Source organism: Myotis daubentonii, chromosome 1 (genome assembly GCF_963259705.1).
Source record: "Myotis daubentonii chromosome 1, mMyoDau2.1, whole genome shotgun sequence".
Lineage (NCBI taxonomy): Eukaryota > Metazoa > Chordata > Mammalia > Chiroptera > Vespertilionidae > Myotis > Myotis daubentonii.
Window position 1 is genome coordinate 120,700,357 of NC_081840.1, and position 17,637 is coordinate 120,717,993.

The 17,637-nt window shown below is 40.3% G+C and overlaps 1 pseudogene; it reads left to right on the forward strand.

Moving 5' to 3' along the window:
* Positions 1-1,622: 1,622 nt before the first annotated feature.
* Positions 1,623-3,182, forward strand: LOC132213201 (succinyl-CoA:3-ketoacid coenzyme A transferase 1, mitochondrial-like; annotated as a pseudogene).
* Positions 3,183-17,637: the final 14,455 nt, after the last annotated feature.

Here is a 17,637-nt window from a genome sequence, read left to right on the forward strand (position 1 = left end):
GATTATTTTAAACTAAGATTTGGAAAAAGCCTAAGTGCCCATCAGCAGATGAGTGGATTAAAAAACTGTGGTACATCTACACAATGAAATACTACGCTGTGGTAAAAAGAAGGAATTCTTACCATTTGCAACAGCATGGATGGAACTGGAGAGAATTATGCTAAGTGAAATAAGCCAGTCAGAGAAAGATAAATATCACATGATCTCATTCATTTATGGAATATAATGAACAACATAAACTGATGAACAAAAACAGATCCAGAAACAGAGAAGCATCGATCAGACCATGAAACCTCAGAGGGAAGGTAGGGAAGGGTGGGGGTAAGGGGAAGAGATCAACCAAAGGACTTTTATGCATGCATATAAGCCTAACCGATAGACACAGACAACAGTGGGGTGAGGGCATGAGTGGGGGCTTGGGGGGAAAGAGGGGATAAGGACACATATGTAATACCTTAATCAATAAAGAAGAAAAAAATAAAAGATAAAAACAAAACAAAACAAAAATGATTTTAACACCCTGGCTGTTGTGGCTTAGTTGGTTGAGTGTCGTCCCATGCACAGAAAGGTTGCTGGTTGAATTCCTGATCAGGACATATGCCCAGGTTGCGAGTTCCATCCTGGGAAGGGATGCGTGAAGGAGGCAACCAATTGATGTTTTTCTGTCTCTCCCTCTTCCTTCCTTTTTCTAAAATGAATAAAAATACATCTTTTTTTAAAGAATGATTTTAAATACTAATAAACAAACCCAATTTGGGAACTGTGATAGGAAGTTTCCAAGATGGTTCCCCATAATATCTACCCTTTGGTACTCGGGCTCTTTTGAAATACTCTCCTCTTAAACGGTGGACTTGGTGACTTTCATCGAAGTAGTAGACTATGTAAAAAGAAATGATGGGATGTCATTTCTGAAACTAGATCCCCAAAAGACTATGATTTAGGTCTTGGAACAACTTTGTCTTGCTGGTTCTTCTTGCTTGCTTACTCTGGTAAAGCCAGATGCATACCCTGTGACAAGGAACTGAGAAAGGTCTGTGACCAACAGCCAGTGAGGAACTGCATTTCATATTAATTAATTAATCAATTAATTCCATTTTATATTCAGAAAGTCCTTCCTAAACTTCAGATGTTAAATGTTTCCTCATATTTTCTTTAGTTTTTTTTTTTTTAATCTTATATTTTTTTACATTGGATTCATTTAGAATTTATTTTAGAACCCTCCTTTAAAAGTTAAAAACATTGACCCTATTATTTCTTACTTTCAGAGACCCCAGTGTTTCACCATTGAGAAAATATTCTAAAGGTTATTCAGAGAAGCCTTAAATCTAAGACATGTTTTAAGTGATTTCACTAGAGTGACCATTTATTCGTCTACTGCAGTGGTTCTCAACCTTCCTAATGCCACGACCCTTTAATACAGTTCCTCATGTTGTGGTGACCCCCAACCATAAAATTATTTTGTTGCTACTTCATAACTGTAATTTTGCTACTGCTATGAATCGTAATGTAAATATCTGATATGCAGGATGTGTTTTCATTGTTACAAATTGAACATAATTAAAGCATAGTGATTAATCACAAAAACAATATGTAATTGCCGCTGCCTCCCTGCCGGGCTCATCATGGCACCTCTCCGATTCCTCTGCTCCTGGCCACGTCTCTGCGCCTCGCTGCGCGGCTCCTGGGGCCCCGATCCAAGGGAGGTGTTTGCCATTTTTCAACCAGCACATGTCGCCATTCCAAATTTTACAAAGATCCAGTGGAAGCTGTAAAAGATATCCTTCCTGGTGCAAAGGTCCTGGTTGGTAGCTTCGGGCTGTGTGGCATTCCAAGAATCTCGTCGGAGCTCTACTGAAGGCCGGAGTCAAGGGGCTCACTGCAGTCAGCAACAGTGCAGGGGTTGACAGCTTTGGCTTGGGCCCTTTGCTTCGAAGCAAGCAGATAAAGCGCATGGGAGAAAATGCAGAATTTGAGCAACAGTACTTATCTGGTGAATGAGAGGTAGAGCTGACACCTCAGGGCACACTGGCAGAGAGGATTCGTGCTGGCGGCGCTGGAGTTCCTGCCTTTTACACCAGCACAGGCTATCGGACGCTGGTGCAAGAAGGAGGGGCACCGATCAAGTACAAGGATCGCCATTGCCAGTAAGCCATGAGAGGTGAGGGAGTTCAATGGTCAACATTTTATTTTGGAGGAAGCGATTACAGGGGATTTTGCCTTGGTGAAAGCCTGGAAGGCAGACAGGGCAGGAAACATCATTTTCAGGAAAAGTGCACGGAATTTCAACCTGCCCATGTGCAAAGCTGTGGGAACTACAGTGGTGGAGGTTGAAGAAATTGTGGATGTTGGATCCTTTGCCCCAGAAGACATCCATATTCCTAAGATTTATGTGCATTGCCTTACAAAGGGAGAAAAATATGAGAAAAGAATTGAGCGTTTATCAACCCGGAAACAGGAAGATGTAAAAGCCAAATCTGGAAAACCTGGAGATAATGTGAGGGAGCGCATCATCAAGCGGGCAGCTCTTGAATTTCAGGATGGCGGGTATGCTAATTTGGGCACAGGAATCCCACTTCTGGCCAGCAACTTTATCAGCCCAAATATGACTATCCATCTGCAGAGTGAAAATGGAATCCTGGGTTTGGGTCCATCTCCATTTGAAAATGAAGTTGATGCAGATCTAATCAATGCAGGCAAGGAAACAGTTACTGTTCTTCCAGGAGCCTCTTACTTCTCCAGCGATGAGTCATTCGCGATGATTAGAGGAAGACATGTCAACCTGTCCATGCTAGGAGCCATGCAGGTTTCCAAATATGGTGACCTGGCTAACTGGATGATCCCTGGGAAGATGGTGAAAGGAATGGGAGGTGCTATGAATCTGGTGTCCAGTGCCAAAACCAAGGTGGTGGTCACCATGGAGCATTCTGCAAAGGGAAATACGCATAAAATCATGGAGAAATGTACATTGCCATTAACTGGAAAGCAGTGTGTCAACCGCATCATCACTGAAAAGGCTGTGTTTGACATGAACAGCAAGAAGGGGCTGACTCTGATTGAACTCTGGAAAGGCCTGACAGTGGACGACATCAAAAAGAGCACCGGGTATGACTTCGCAGTTTCACCAAAACTCATGCCAATGTAGCAGATCACAATTTGAAACGTGGAATAAACATTTATCACAGGCTGTGTGTTTTTCATTTTAACCACATAGTTTCAGTAATCATAACTGTATACTGAACAAGCAGTTTTTGACTAGGTTTTTTTTTTTTTTAGCATTTTATGCTTTATACAGCCTGTTCTCAAGCGTGCTATGACATTTTGATGAACAAAAAGAAAAAATACATATATGATTATAATATTTGTTTTATGAGTGCTTAGAAGGATGTCTTTACAATTGGTGCTCGCATTGAATTTTTCTCCATCTTCTGTGGTATGTACACTGAACTGCATGCAGTTTGCATCAAGATGGGCCTGTAGGAAGAGTTTCATTGATGTACTCTTCCTCCTAAAGAAATTGTGAAGAAAAAGAATGAGGGAGAAAAGAGACCCCCCCCCACCCCCCCCAGAGTAAACAAGGCAGCATTGTACTGGGTCCTGAAGATAACATGCAAGTGAATTTTGATTGGGAGGAATGCTGTCTTAACAATTGATTTTCCTTAGGCATCCTCTGACTTTTTGGGGGGAGCCTCCGATTGTGTGATTCCATCTTGTTTTCCTAGAGCACCTCTCTTCCTCCCACACTTTCTGTAACTAAATAGATGCTTAAGAAGGGAGGCAGGAGCATGTCTGTGTGGGAGGAGTAACTGTGCAGGAGGGAGACTCGGTGCAGGGCCTGTTGGTGCTGACATCCTACCTAAGTTGCCTTGACCAACCAACCAACCAACCAACCAACCAACCAACCAACCATCTGTTCTTTGCCAGTGCCTCACTCATCTAGTCAGTTTCCTCATTGTTAAGCAGTGCAGTATTCGTATATATCCAGACGGTCCTTAAGAGTCTTTCTCTATGTTATTGAGGACCAGTGGGCAATTTGAACAATACCTGCTCTTCAGCCAAGAAGGGCTGTGGAATAATTTATCATGAATCCATAGTCACAGTGAACACACAGGTGTGTTTTTTGTTTTTCTGTTTGTTTTTTATTCTTTTCAGGCTCTCTTATTTCTGGTCAGGAAAGTTTCTAAATTTGAGTGCTTTTTCCTACAGAAAAATGTTTTCTTCTGACCAGACTACTTCCTTGAACAAAGTACTTTTAATTCAACTCTATGCAAATAGGGGAAGTAAGGATGAGCAAATCTAGGATTTGAAGAGCGGTGATTGGATTTCTATTGTTAAAAAATAAACATAGTGGATTAGGTTTTGTAAGGAATAACTTCTCAGAGGTATCCTCAGTACCAGTTGCCCCAGGGGTTACCCAGCAATATATGGGGTGAGAAGTCTGGGTACCCTAAAGACATGCCAGACTGCTGTTCGCCAGACAGAGGCAGGCATAGCAGAGGGCGCTGTGTTATTCTTCTGGCTCCAGACATAGGGATTTATTCATGTTTTTTGGGTGATGGTTGTCATTGAAAGTCACTTTCTCTTCATATACAGCTATTGTGGTGTCATGCACGGTAGTAGAGGGAGAAGAGAGGCTTTTTTTTAAAGAAGCACACTCCATATATAAAATAGTCTTTTCTACCAGCTTCATGGTTGAAAGCATACTCTTCCAGTACTGGTAAAATGGATTCTTTAGAATTTGCGAGGCCTAGAGAATAATATATATCTATGTTAGAGTTAAGATCAGGAAAAATGTGTGGTATTGATGATTGCTTTATTTGCAAGCTAATTTGCTTATCACTCTAGTCTATTACTTTAAGACAATGTGTTTCTAAGAATGTTCTCAACTTTAAATGGCAAAACCTAAGTAGATGACTTTATATTCTTGATTAAAGAGTGCTATGGATATTAAGAAATGCAATAAGAAATACAATAAATATTTCAAATTTTAAAAATCAAACCAAACAATATGTAATTATATATGTGTTTTCCGATGGTCTTAGGCAACCCCTGTGAAAGGGTCATTCGACCCCCAAAGGGGTCTCGACACACACGTTGAGAACTACTGGTCTAGTGACTCTCTGAGTTGATCCAAATTCTAACCCTACATGTACTCTTTGTACAAATGCTGAGCATGAATGTGCAAGAAAAAAATACACAGTTCTTAAAATAAATGTGTTACAGTGTTAGTAATCATTCTACTTAGGAATTGTGTGATTGTTTTTTCTCCACTTTTTAAAAAAATTTCAATCAAATCCTTTTGTAAAAGTGTTATTTTCTTCATTTCTATGTGGGGAACTATAAAGGAATACACATTACAAAAAATTAATGCCAAAGACCACATATAGAATCAGGGACAATGAAGAAAAACTAATTGGCTATCAATTATCACTGCATAATACATAACAAAAACCTGGCTTTGCTAAAAATCTGAAGTGTTATCTTTTCAAAAATTTTTATTTATTGATTTTAAGGGAGAAAGAGAGAAACATCAATTTGTTCCACTTTATTTATGCATTAATTGGTTTATTCTTGTATATGCTCTGACCAGGGATAGAACACACAACCTTGGCATTTTAGGACAATGCTTTAACTGAGTTACACAGCCAGGGCTGTTGAGGGGTTACTTTTTACAATGAGAATACAGATCTGATGCCAACATAGTTCATGAATCATTCCTTGTACAACTTTAAAACAAATTGGAGTTGTCATTCTACATGGCAATCTGATGAAAACAAAACATACTTTTGGAAATGCATTTCTTCAAAATCATGCCGATTGCTACAAGCCAAATATTGAATTTGGTGCCCGATAAAGAATAAAGTTTCATATTTGAATATAAATATACTGACTGGCCAAAAGTTAGAGTGTGCTTTGAGTTATCTTCTGAGCAGTATGGTTTCATTGATTCGTCACCTTTTCTAACCTAGTTCCCAAAAAGGGCACATGTAATATTATATGTTGTGATTCTTATTGCCCAAGGAGTTCAGATCATAGACTTCAATTTTCTGAGTATATTTTAGAATTCATTTTCTCTCCTTTGATAAAGCAAACAACTAAAAAGTATATGAGGTTTTTTTGTAGCTTATAAGTATACTAATAAGTCAGTGTGTTTCCAAAGTGATGTGTTTTTATTTAGTAGAACCTTATAAAAGTGGTTACTTTGTAAATTAAAAAGGTCACACATCAGCAAATTCATTGAGTTTAACCTAATTTATAAGATTAATGATTAAATAGTGATTAATATTCTTATAAGGAAAACAAAAATTGGGAGCACATTCTTAAATGAACTGCCTCTTTACTTTCTTGTTGTTAAATGATACAAATAATTTATTCCAGATTATGGAAAATGTGCTAATTTCTTACCCAAACATTTTTGCTATCAGAACCCTATTTTTTAAAAAAATCAATAAAGTATCCAGTTAGAAAGCTTGGCTTTCCAAGAGCCTTTGTAGTTGGTTATCGTTATGTGGCATAGTTTTGTGATATAAGTGAAGTCAAATAAGTTGCCTGGGAAAAATTATAGTTTTATTGATAAAAGGGAAAGATTCACTTGGCAAGCAGTCATGTTGTGACCCTGAAGATGAACACTACATGTTGTGAATTGGGACGCTCCAGAGAATTTACATCCTTATTAACTTATGTATGCTACCTTCTACTGCCTACCTCCATACTTCATCATTTATGAAAAAACTAGAGGCCTGATGCACGAAAATTCATGCAAGAGTAGGCCTTCCTTCCCCTGGCTACCAACACCGGCTTCCTTCCAGCACCCGGGACACGGGACCCAGGCTGCTTGCCTCCTCTGGACACTCACAGGCACCCAGGACCCTGGTTGGCTTCCCTCCGGCCCTGGCTTCATCAGGAAAGACATTCGGAATGACATCCAGAAGATGTCCCATCTAATTAGCATATTTCCATTTTATTATTATAGACTAGAGGTTCTGTGCACAAAAATTTGTGAACTCAGGGGGAGTCCCTCAGCCCGGCCTGTGTCCTCTTGCAATCTGGGACCCCTCGGGGGATGTCCACCTGCTGGCTTAGGTCCACTCCTCAGGGGAGAAGTCAGAAATCACTCTGGTAGCCCAGGAGCCCTCAGGGGATGTCCACTTGCCAGCAGGGAGCAGGCCTAAGCTGCAGTTGGACATCCTTAGTGCTGCTGAGGAGGAGGGAGAAGCTCCCGCCACCACTGCTGTGCTGGCAGCTGGCAGCCTGGCTTGTGGCTGAGCAGAACTCCCCCTGTAGGAGCGCACTGACCACCAGGGGGCAGCTCCTGCATTGAGCGTCTGCCGCCTGGTGGTCAGTGTGTGTCATAATTACCAGTCATTCCCAGTTATTCAGCTGTTAGGGTCAATTTGCATATTATCCTTTTATTATATAGGATAGAGGCCTGGTGCATGGTTGGGGGCTGGCTGGTTTGCCCTGAAGCGTGTCCCGGATCAGGGTGGGGGTCCCACTGGGGTGCCTGGATAGCCTGGGTGAGGGGCTGATGGCTGTTTGCAGGCTTGACAAGCCCCCCAGTTTGGACCCTCACCTCATGGGAGTGTGGCCAGCCTGGGTGAGGGGCTAAGGGCTGTTTTCAGGCTAACCATACCCCCTTCAGGGTGGGGGTCCCTTTTGGAGTGCCTGGCCAGCCTGGGTAAGGGGCTGATGGCTGTTTTCAGGCTGGCCAAGCCCCCCAGTGTGGATCCTCACCCCACTGGGGTTTGGCCAGCCTGGGTGAGGGGCTTAGGGCCATTTTCTGGCTGGCCACAGCCTCTTCAGGGTGGGGAGCCCTAGTGGGGTGCCTGGCCAGCCTGGTTGAGGGGCTGATGGCTGTTTTCAGGCTCTCCACGCCTGTGGGCTGGAAGCAAGTATCTGGTATTTATTTAACTTCTATAATTGAAACTTTGTAGCCTTGGTCCAGCTGAAAGCCTGGGTTGCCCCTGGCAACCAAGGCTCCACGCCCCTCCTTGAGCGGAGGTCACGGCTGCTGGAAGCAGGTATTTGGGATTTATTTATCTTCTATAATTGAAACTTTGTAGCCTTGAGTGGAGCTCAGGGCTGGCCAGGGCAGGCAGGACGCTTGGCTTTCTCCATCGCCTGGGCAACCCAAGCATCCTGCTTGCTCCAGCTCTGTGGCGGCCGCCATCTTTGTGATGGAATGACGAAGTGAGGGAATGATAGTTAATTTGCATATTACTCTTTTATTAGATAGGATAAACCCCTATTGGGTTAAGACACTGTTAGTTGAGTTTCTATTATGGGTATCTTTGATTCAAGTCCTGATAATTTGCCTAACACAGTGGTTTAAAAACTTTAATAAGCATTAGAATTACTTAGAGGTCTTGTTAAAACACAGATTTCTGGGCCCAATCCTAGAGTTTCTGATTCAATACATCTGGAGGTGGATCCTCAAAATTAGAATTTCTAACAAGTTGCTAGTGGATACTGATGCTGCTGGTCCAAGAACCACATTTAGAGAAGGATTTAGCAGGTTATTAGATGTGGAAACAATTAAAGGATAATATCTAAGCTGCTTTAATTAATTAAATACCAAGGTAGGGGATAAATAAGGAAAGCTGAACTTAAGACTTCCTGAAGTCTAAAGAGTAAATAGGAGGAGAATTGGAGTTGAAGAATGAATGAGTGTCCTAGGCAAATACATGGGAAGGAAAGGAGAGGAAATACCGACCTTGGCATGGAAACAGGGAAAGCATTTGTTTTCCAGGAACTATGCAGGTGCTAGTCTGTACACTAGGGGTGTATGTGTATGTGTGTGTGGTGATTAGATGGTGATTAGGAGGATTCTGTATATGTATAACAGAAGCCAGATTATGGAAAGTCTTATACACCATGCCAAGGAGTTTAGGTTGCATTTTGTAGACAGTGGGAAAGTCATTAACAATTCTTGGGGTAAGGACATACATGTTTGGTGTGTGATAAAAACAGATGATGTTAACAATGTGAAGGACAGGCTGGAGGAAAATAAGCATAGTAGCAGAAGACCAGCGAAGGGCCATTATAATTGTTCAGGTTGTGCTGATTTTCAGTTTAATGGTTTGATTTTTGTGGGAAGGTATAAATGCTGAGTAAGGGTATTATCTGATCAAAATGAAATTTGTGAAAACCTTACTCCTAGCTGCATAATAGTACTTAATAAAGTACCACCTTCCTCCCTCCAGTTGCTGTCCTTTAGAGCAAGGCTACCTCCTCCTCCCTCCCAGTCACACATGAAGCCTTAAGAAATATGTTCTAGACATTTATATTTAACTAGAGTCCCGGTACATAAAATTCACGCACTCGGGTGGGGGGTCCCTCAGCCCAGCCTGCCCCCTCTCAGAGTCCGGGAGCCCTAAGGGGATGTCCTACTGATAGCTTAAGCCACAGTCTGGCTTCCCTCTGAGGGCTGATCATGGGAAGGCGCCACCTCCATCACCCCGCTGCTGCTGCCACTGCCAGCCACCAAGGTGTTTTCATCAACATGGACTCCAGTCCCTTCACCATGAAAAAATGACATTTTTCTTTAGGCATTTTTAAGATGTCTCTTTCATAGGATATGACATTTCTTTCTTGCTTTTTCTTTTTTTTTTTTTATCCTCAACTGAGCATATTTTTCCATTGATTTTTAGAGAGCATGGAAGAGAAAGGGAAAGACAGAGAGAAACATCAATTGGAGAGGGACACTTCGCACTTCGATTGGTTGCCTTCTGCATGAGACCTGACCTGGGCCCTGGCCAGGGAGGAGCCTGCAACCTAGGTACATGCCCTTGACCAGAATCAAACCTGGACCCTGTGGTCTGCAGGCTGAGGCTCTATCCACTAAGGCAAATAAGCTAGGGCAGGATATGACATTTCTTATCTCCTCCAGCAGCAGACCTTTGTTTTTTTCCTCCAGGAGTGTGGTGGAAAAACCCTAGATCACCTTCTTGGATTCTTATTACCCAAGTTATTAAGAATGATGCGAATGGCATACCGGGAGCTTAGCCAATGAGTGGTCAGAAAAGGTGTTTCCTCTGCAGCTCATGTGCCAAGGCTGTCCTGCTGGGGCTGGGAGGCGGTGGCGGCTTGGGCATGCACCCCTGCCTCTCAGCTCTGGGGCTGCACCATCTGTGGCTTGTCTCACAGCGCAAGCAGTCCCCTCCTGCCCAACTGAGCGTGCAACCTCCTCCTGAGCCAATTCTGACTGTTACGGCATCCCGGCTAGTTTGCATATTACCTCTTTTCTCTTCATGTGCTTTAATTGGTATCCAGTTTATTACCTTTATTAAATACTAATTTATAATCAGAAATTTTTTTTTCACATTAATGATTGGAAATGTAGTTAACTTGCTCTATCTCGAAGACAAGAGTGTTTAACATGGAAACATATTGACTCCTACAGAGTTCCTGAGTGAGCTTCACAATGTGTGTAAACCCACTAAAATTATTTAGTTTTAATGTTATGTTTATGTACATTTGCGCACTTAATCATAGCAGTTTTTTGATTGCTCAAGTCAAGATTGATTTCCATAATTTCCTATGTTTCCTATGGCCTAAACTTGAGTTCATTTGTTAACATTTTTTTTTTTTTCAGTAAACGAGGAAACCAGGCGTCCAAATTGCATGACCAGGGATATGCTAGGGGAGGATAGGTTACCCTGGGGGCGAGGTTCTTATTTTCCCAGTTTTGCCCCTTGCAAGGAATCTGGGGCTTTCTTCCCTGAGGAGTTTCTGTACCTGGACCATCATCCTTGCTCTGCTCATATCTGTCTAACACTTAGGTTTTGTAATTTTTTTTTTCATTCTAGATGGTAAACTTTTGGAAAATGTCTTCCACATCTTTCATGTGTCCATATGCTCAACTCTTTTGTACATACAGTACCCTGCATATTACAGGTTCAAAAGTATAAAACTAACTGTAAGCTAGTTAACCAAACAAAGCGTATGATAACCAAGGTATTTGACAGGCATTTATCTCCTAAACTCCAAGGGACCCCACAAGACTTACAGCCAGGGGAGCAATGGGCAGCGGCAGCTCATCCTGGGCTAGCCCCCTATCTCCAAGTCCCCCTTTTTCTTACTTCCCAGTGAACCAAAGCAGCTCAACCTCTTTCTTATTGCTTGGCACTCAGTAAATTGTGTTAAAGATAAATATAAAATCTCATTCAGGCTGGAAGACTAGAAGCTAACTCATTGATTTTCACCTGGCGTGCTGCACCATACTGGTGTGCTGCAAGAGGCACACTTTCTAGAAGCTGTGGAATATATATATGCAAATCTAGGAAATACTAATTACTTGCTTTTAGCTGTCTAATACAGAGTTAATGTTTGGTTAAAGGGACAAGATTTTCTCCCTACCTAGTCCCTTCAGAATTTGGCAATTATTAATGACTAACAGCGGCTCTCAACCTGTGGGTTGTGACCCCTGAAAATACATCCTGCATATCAGATATTTAAATTATGATTCATAACAGTGGCAAAATTACAGTTATGAAGTAACAACAAAAATAATTTTATGGTTGGGGGTCACCACAACATGAGGAACTGTATTAAAGGGTCGTGGCATTAAGAAGGTTGAGAACCACTGGACTAACACATGGCAATACATTTCTTTGCACAAATCCAATAAAACTACAATTGGAAATTGTATGGTTGTATTAACCAAGACTGACTTGAAGTCCATATCTGAGAGAGACATGCTGACATACCTGGACTTTGGATGTCACCAGAAAAACAAAGAATTGAGTTAAACTTTTGAAACTAATAGAAGCCCTTGCAGAAATAGCCTAGTACCCTGTTTGATCAATTGTTTCATGGCAATCTTTCCAGTAAGGAACAAAGGTTGTTTTCCTGAAAGATGGCAAAGAAGGAACATCAAGACATTTTTGGAAACCTCAAAAGCTTGAGAAATCTACCCAAACCTATAGGTACTGAAGGCAAAGCCTGTTGGCAACTGTGGCTTGGCTTTTTGCCCTGAAGGCCTAAAATGTAAAGATTCCTTGTGAGGTTCCAGCAAAGCAGATTTGGCAGATTTGAAAAAGCCTGCATGATCAATTGCTTTTCTTATGGTGTTTATGCAAATACTCAGGTCAAATTAAAACTGGACTTAATGTGGTCTCTTTAATGAAAAATGAGGGTAACTTTAGAGAGAAAAATTGTGTTTCAATGGAAATCACAATGCCCAATGGTGAATTTTGAACTCCAGTGCAGATAAATGTCTTCATAGTTTGTTTTCTAAGGTTGTGTCTGCATATATTAGGCAGAATTTGCCTAATTACCTGATGACATCATCAGAAATGTTTAATCTGCAAAGAAAAATTATCAGATTGTTACTGCTTAATTTCATTCCAGCAAAAGCCTTGCATCTAAAAGTCTTACAAATTCAGAAACTGGTTTATGATTTGCTGTGTTTATTAACCTTTGTATTTTGTGTTCTTCCTTCTGTTTTCTTAGGATGTATGCCTATGACCTTATTTAACTGATTACTTTTTTACACAGTATAGGCCTCCTACAGCCTAATTTTAGTTAGGTATGAAGGTCTTCAGATAGGAGTGACATACCTTTTTCCAGGAAAGCCACTCCTTCAACCTAATCTTGGACGCCATAAAGTAGTCCCTCCTTCCATCACCTGATTTTTACCTCTCCCCAGACCTTTAGTTACTCTAATTCTCCTCATTTTTGGACTATGCCTTTTTACCTTCTTGTCAAGTTTGTCACTTCTAGAATTCAACAAGGATGCCAGTTTCTCTAGCAATGCCATCCTCTAGACAACATCATCTGTTGGGCATCACATATGCTGCCTCCCAGGGACAGTAGAGTGACCTGGATTTTGCAAAAATCCCTCTTCCCTGTATGAAGACTCCCCTTTCTTTTTGCTCCTTTCTTCTTTTAACAGATAGAAAGAACATCTGAGCCTTGAGGTAAGCAGGACTACATCCCTCTGACAGGAAGAAGCAGTTACAGATGAGTCCTTCACCCATTTACCTCTGTAAGATTACAAAGCCTCCTGTTATTTAGGGGGGGTGTGTTATCATTGTAATAGCTAGCTTATAAATATTAATAATAGAAAGAGAGCAAAGGAGAAGTCAGAAATTATAAACATGGTTATCTGGGCAGCTTCACCAGAAAGCTACAGCTTCACATGCTCCAGGGAACCACAAGTCCATTCCCTGCAGGTCATGGGGGGAAGGGAACTAACAAAGGAGAAGAGGGGTACACATGCAGTGAAGTCGAGGTGATGTAGTGAAGCTACTTGCCTGTCAATTTAGCCTGGGAAAAAGATCATTGGCTAGGAGGGTGGAGCCACTGCAAGCACAAAAACCTTGGTTGAGAATCCCCAAAGAATTCCCCTTCTTCTTGTTCTCACTCGCTCTCTCTTGCTCTGTGACCTGCACTCTCCCATGTGCTCACCTGTTCTCTCCCGATAGCCATGTAGCCTTAAGCAGCTGCAAGGCCATGGCCATACGAACCCCACACACAATTGAGAACTGCAGCTGGGAATGCAAGCCAAACTAGCCGGAGTCAGGATTGGACTATATTTTAATATGGAACAGAAACTATCAGCAGTGGCCTTAATTCTGGCCCTGCCGAAGACAAGATTGGACTTCTTCCATGGCAAAATGGATGGAGATGAGACCTTGGAGACCCCCTTAATTTTGCATAATCAATAGAGCTTTCCATCAAACCCCATCCTCCCGTGGAGGCCTCAGGAAATACTTTTCCTTGCTGTACCACAAAAACTGCACTTCCACTGATAACAGCACCAGCTCATAAGCAGAGGAAGCCCTGGAGGTACCAGATAGACCAAACTAACTATAATAACACTTCTAAGGTGCTGAAATTGAACTGCTGTTGGAGCCAGAGCTCAAGACCCATATGCTATACCTAACTAGGCTGACTGCTTGCTAAATAAAAAAGTGAAATAGGACAGAGTCTCCTAACGTAGAAGAAAAAGTATCGAGGATGCAATTCTTTTTAAAAATCACAACTTGAATGAACAAAGAAAATACACAGATGTCAACACCAAGGTGAGTCAGATGCTGCAATTTTCTGACAAGAATTTTAAAACAGCCATTATGAAAATGATTCAACAATCAGTTATAAATTCTTTTTAGATAAACAATAAATTAAAAATATCAGCCAAGATATAAAACTTATAATAAAAGAACAAGAGGAAAATTATAGAACTGAAAAGCACAATGATTGAAATAAAAACACTCACTGGATGAAGTCAATAGTTAATTAGACATAAATTGACAGAGGATTCTACATTCATTTAAAATATTTATTAAGAAATTATGAGGTGTAAGCAAGTCAGATGTTACCTGTTTGAACCTTTAGTGAAATATAGGAGATAGATATTTTAAAAATCTCTGCAGAAATAATTACAATTATGTCAAATCCCCTGAAATAAATGCTATGAATTAGTACAGACAATCATTTGGGATTTGAAGGAAAGATGAGGAAAGCAGAGGGTTATTTGTGAGAAAAACATCATATTTTAAGGAAGTTTGCTGAGTTTTCTGTAGTTTTTCCTGACTTGACCAGCTCATGATTGCCTCAGGAGGTTCTGTTGCCAGCATTATTGATGAAGCATAGAGAGTATGGAATCCTTTTGCTTCCTCTGAACCTTAGGACTGTGATTGAAGTGAGCCAAGGGTGACTTGGCGGTTTCAGGTATGCATTATGGGGTGACTATGGCACCATGATTAGGATTGGTTATAGAGGAAGTGGGACAGGTTTGGAACTGGAAGAAAACTAGGTCACTTTTGAATACACTGATTGGAGCTTCATCCTGTAAGCAAGTGTTTTGGAGCTCAGCAGAGATCAGAGTTAGTAACCATCTTTAGCATAGATAAAGGTTTATGCATGGAAGAAATTATGTCACCAGAAGGGAATATGTAAAATTGGAAAAGAGGGTCTAAGACATAAATGTAGAGATTGGGACAGGAAGAGAGCCTTCAAAGGAGATGAAGACAGAGAAAATAATAAAAGTCAGAAAATGTTAAAGAAAGAAATAGTTAATGTCAAACCTACATAAATGTACAACAGTTTGCAACAAGAACGCTATTAGTTCCCTTGACAGGAGCAACTTCAATAATTTTTAAATGGAAATATCACATGTAGACTCTATTTCTAGGAATTTGGCAGACAGATAGTCAAGGTAAATTTTTTGTTTATTTTGGCATGCCAGAAGCAATTTGAATGTTTGTAGACTCCGTGGGAAGGGCAAACAGAAAGGAAGAGGTTGGGGCCCAGGTTAGAAAGTCAGTAACAAATGAGGTGAAGTATTTGAAGTGATGTTGGGAGCTGGGATGATGAAGCAGAGGAAGGAACTTTAGCCTTCATTGGATAAGGGAGCAAGAGGGATTCATTGTTCAATGAGTGAGGGATTATTTATAAAAGTGGCAAGAATTGAAGTGTTATTATCTGGTCCACTTGGATTTCCTTGTCATGTGAAAGCAATGTGTCTTGCTAAAAATAAAGGGATAAATTATGGGTATTGGGAGTTTGAAAAACTTATTGGAAATATTAAAAAAAAAAACATGGAAAGAGAAAATTGAAAGGTTTCTGGGAAGCCCTAACATATTAGTTGAGGTTAAAGGCATTGCATGATAGATTCATTTGACTATTTCTTCAGCAGGGAATTTTTAAAAATATATATATTTTATTTATTTTTTACAGAGAGGAAGGGAGAGGGATAGAGAGTTGGAAACATCGATGAGAGAGAAACATCAATCAGTTGCCTCCTGCACACTCCCTACTGGGTATGTGCCCGCAACCAAGGTACATGCCCTTGACCGGAATTGAACCTGGGACCTTTGAGTCCACAGGCTGACGCTCTATCCACTGAGCAAAACCGGCTAGGGCAGCAGGGAATTTTTTTATTGTGAGTTTTACTGTATATGTGCTAAATCATCTGATCAATTTTGCAATGGGAGTTTAAGGAAGTATAGGCACTTAGCAAAATTTTCACAAATGAAGTTGAATATTTTGTATCATTGTTACTGTCAATGTTTACTTGATGGTAAACCTTGTCAATTTACTAAATATATCCCTAATTAGTTGATTGAAAACATGTTTTGTTTTTTTTCTCAAACTGCAGTTCCATTTTTTTGAGGAAACTCCATACTGTTTTCCATAGTGGCCGCACCAGTCTGCATTCTCACCAGCAGTGCATGAGGGTACTCTCTCTCCACATCCTAGCCAGCATTTGTTGTTTCTTGATTTATTTATAGTAACCATTCTGGCAGGTGTGAGGTGATACCTCATTCTAGTTTTAATTTGCATCTATCTGATGATCAGTGATGTTGAGCATATTTTCATATGTCTATTGGCCATCTGTATGTCCTATTTGGAGAAATGTCTATTTAGGTCCTTTGGACATTTTTAATTGGATTTTATTGTCTTCCTTTTGTTGAGTTGTATGAGTTCTTTATGTATTTTGGAGATTAACCTCTTATCAGATATATTATAGGCAATTATGTTCTACTACAAGTGTGTTCTTTTTCATTTTGAGGATGTTTTCTTTTGCTGTACAGAAGCTTTTTAGTTCAATGTAGTCCTATTTGTATAAAATCCTTTGTTTCTATTTCCTTAGGGGCTGTATTGGTAAAAATTCTGCTTCATGAGGTGTATGAAATTTTATTGCCTATGTTTTTTTCTAGGATTTTTTTTTTTTTATGGTTTCATGACCTACATTTAAGTCTTTCATCCATTTTGAGTTTATTCGTGTGTATGGTGTAAGTTGGTGGCCTAGTTTCATTTTTTTTTTTTTTTGCATGTACCTACTTTTCCCAATTTGACCCAGTGATCCCACTTCTAGGAAAATTTCCTAAGAATCCTGAAACACCAATTAGAAAGAATATATGCACCACTATGTTAAAGCAGTGTTATTTACAATAGCTAAGGTCTATAGCCCAAGTGTCCATCAGTAGATGAATGGATAAAAAAACTGTGGTACATTTACTCAATGGAATACCATACAGCTGTAAAAAAAAAAAAAAAGAGGATCTCTTACCTTTGCAACAGCATGTATGGACTTGGAGAGTATTATGCTGAGTGAAATAAGCCAGTCAGAGAAAGACAAATATCACATGATCTCAGTTATATGTGGAATCTAATGAATAAAATAAACTGATGAATAAAATAAGTCCAGAGACATGGATGCGTGGAACAGACCGACAGATCTCAGAGGGGAAGGGTTGGAGTTAACAGGAAAAGATTAAACAAAGAACTTTTATATATATTTGCATAGCCCATAGACACAGGCAATAGTGGGATGAAGGCCTGGAGTGGGGCAGGGTTTTGGTGGAAGAGGGCTAAGGAAGGGGGATCAGGGACATTTGTAATACTGTAACCACTTAAAATATATATTAAAAAACATACAAAAACCAGTTTTATGGTGAAACCAATGAAATAAAAATTTCAGACCATTACAAAAAAACAAAACAAACCAAACATATTTTTTCTCTTATTTATTATTTTCTAGGTAGTTATCCATTTTCTATGATATATACAGTACTTTCTCAGTCCCAGTGGGAGAGCCTAGAAAAATTGCAGTTCCTGCCTGCCACAATTGTCCATGTATTTAGAGGGAAGTGATAAATAGTACAACAATCAGGGAAGACAAGCAAACAT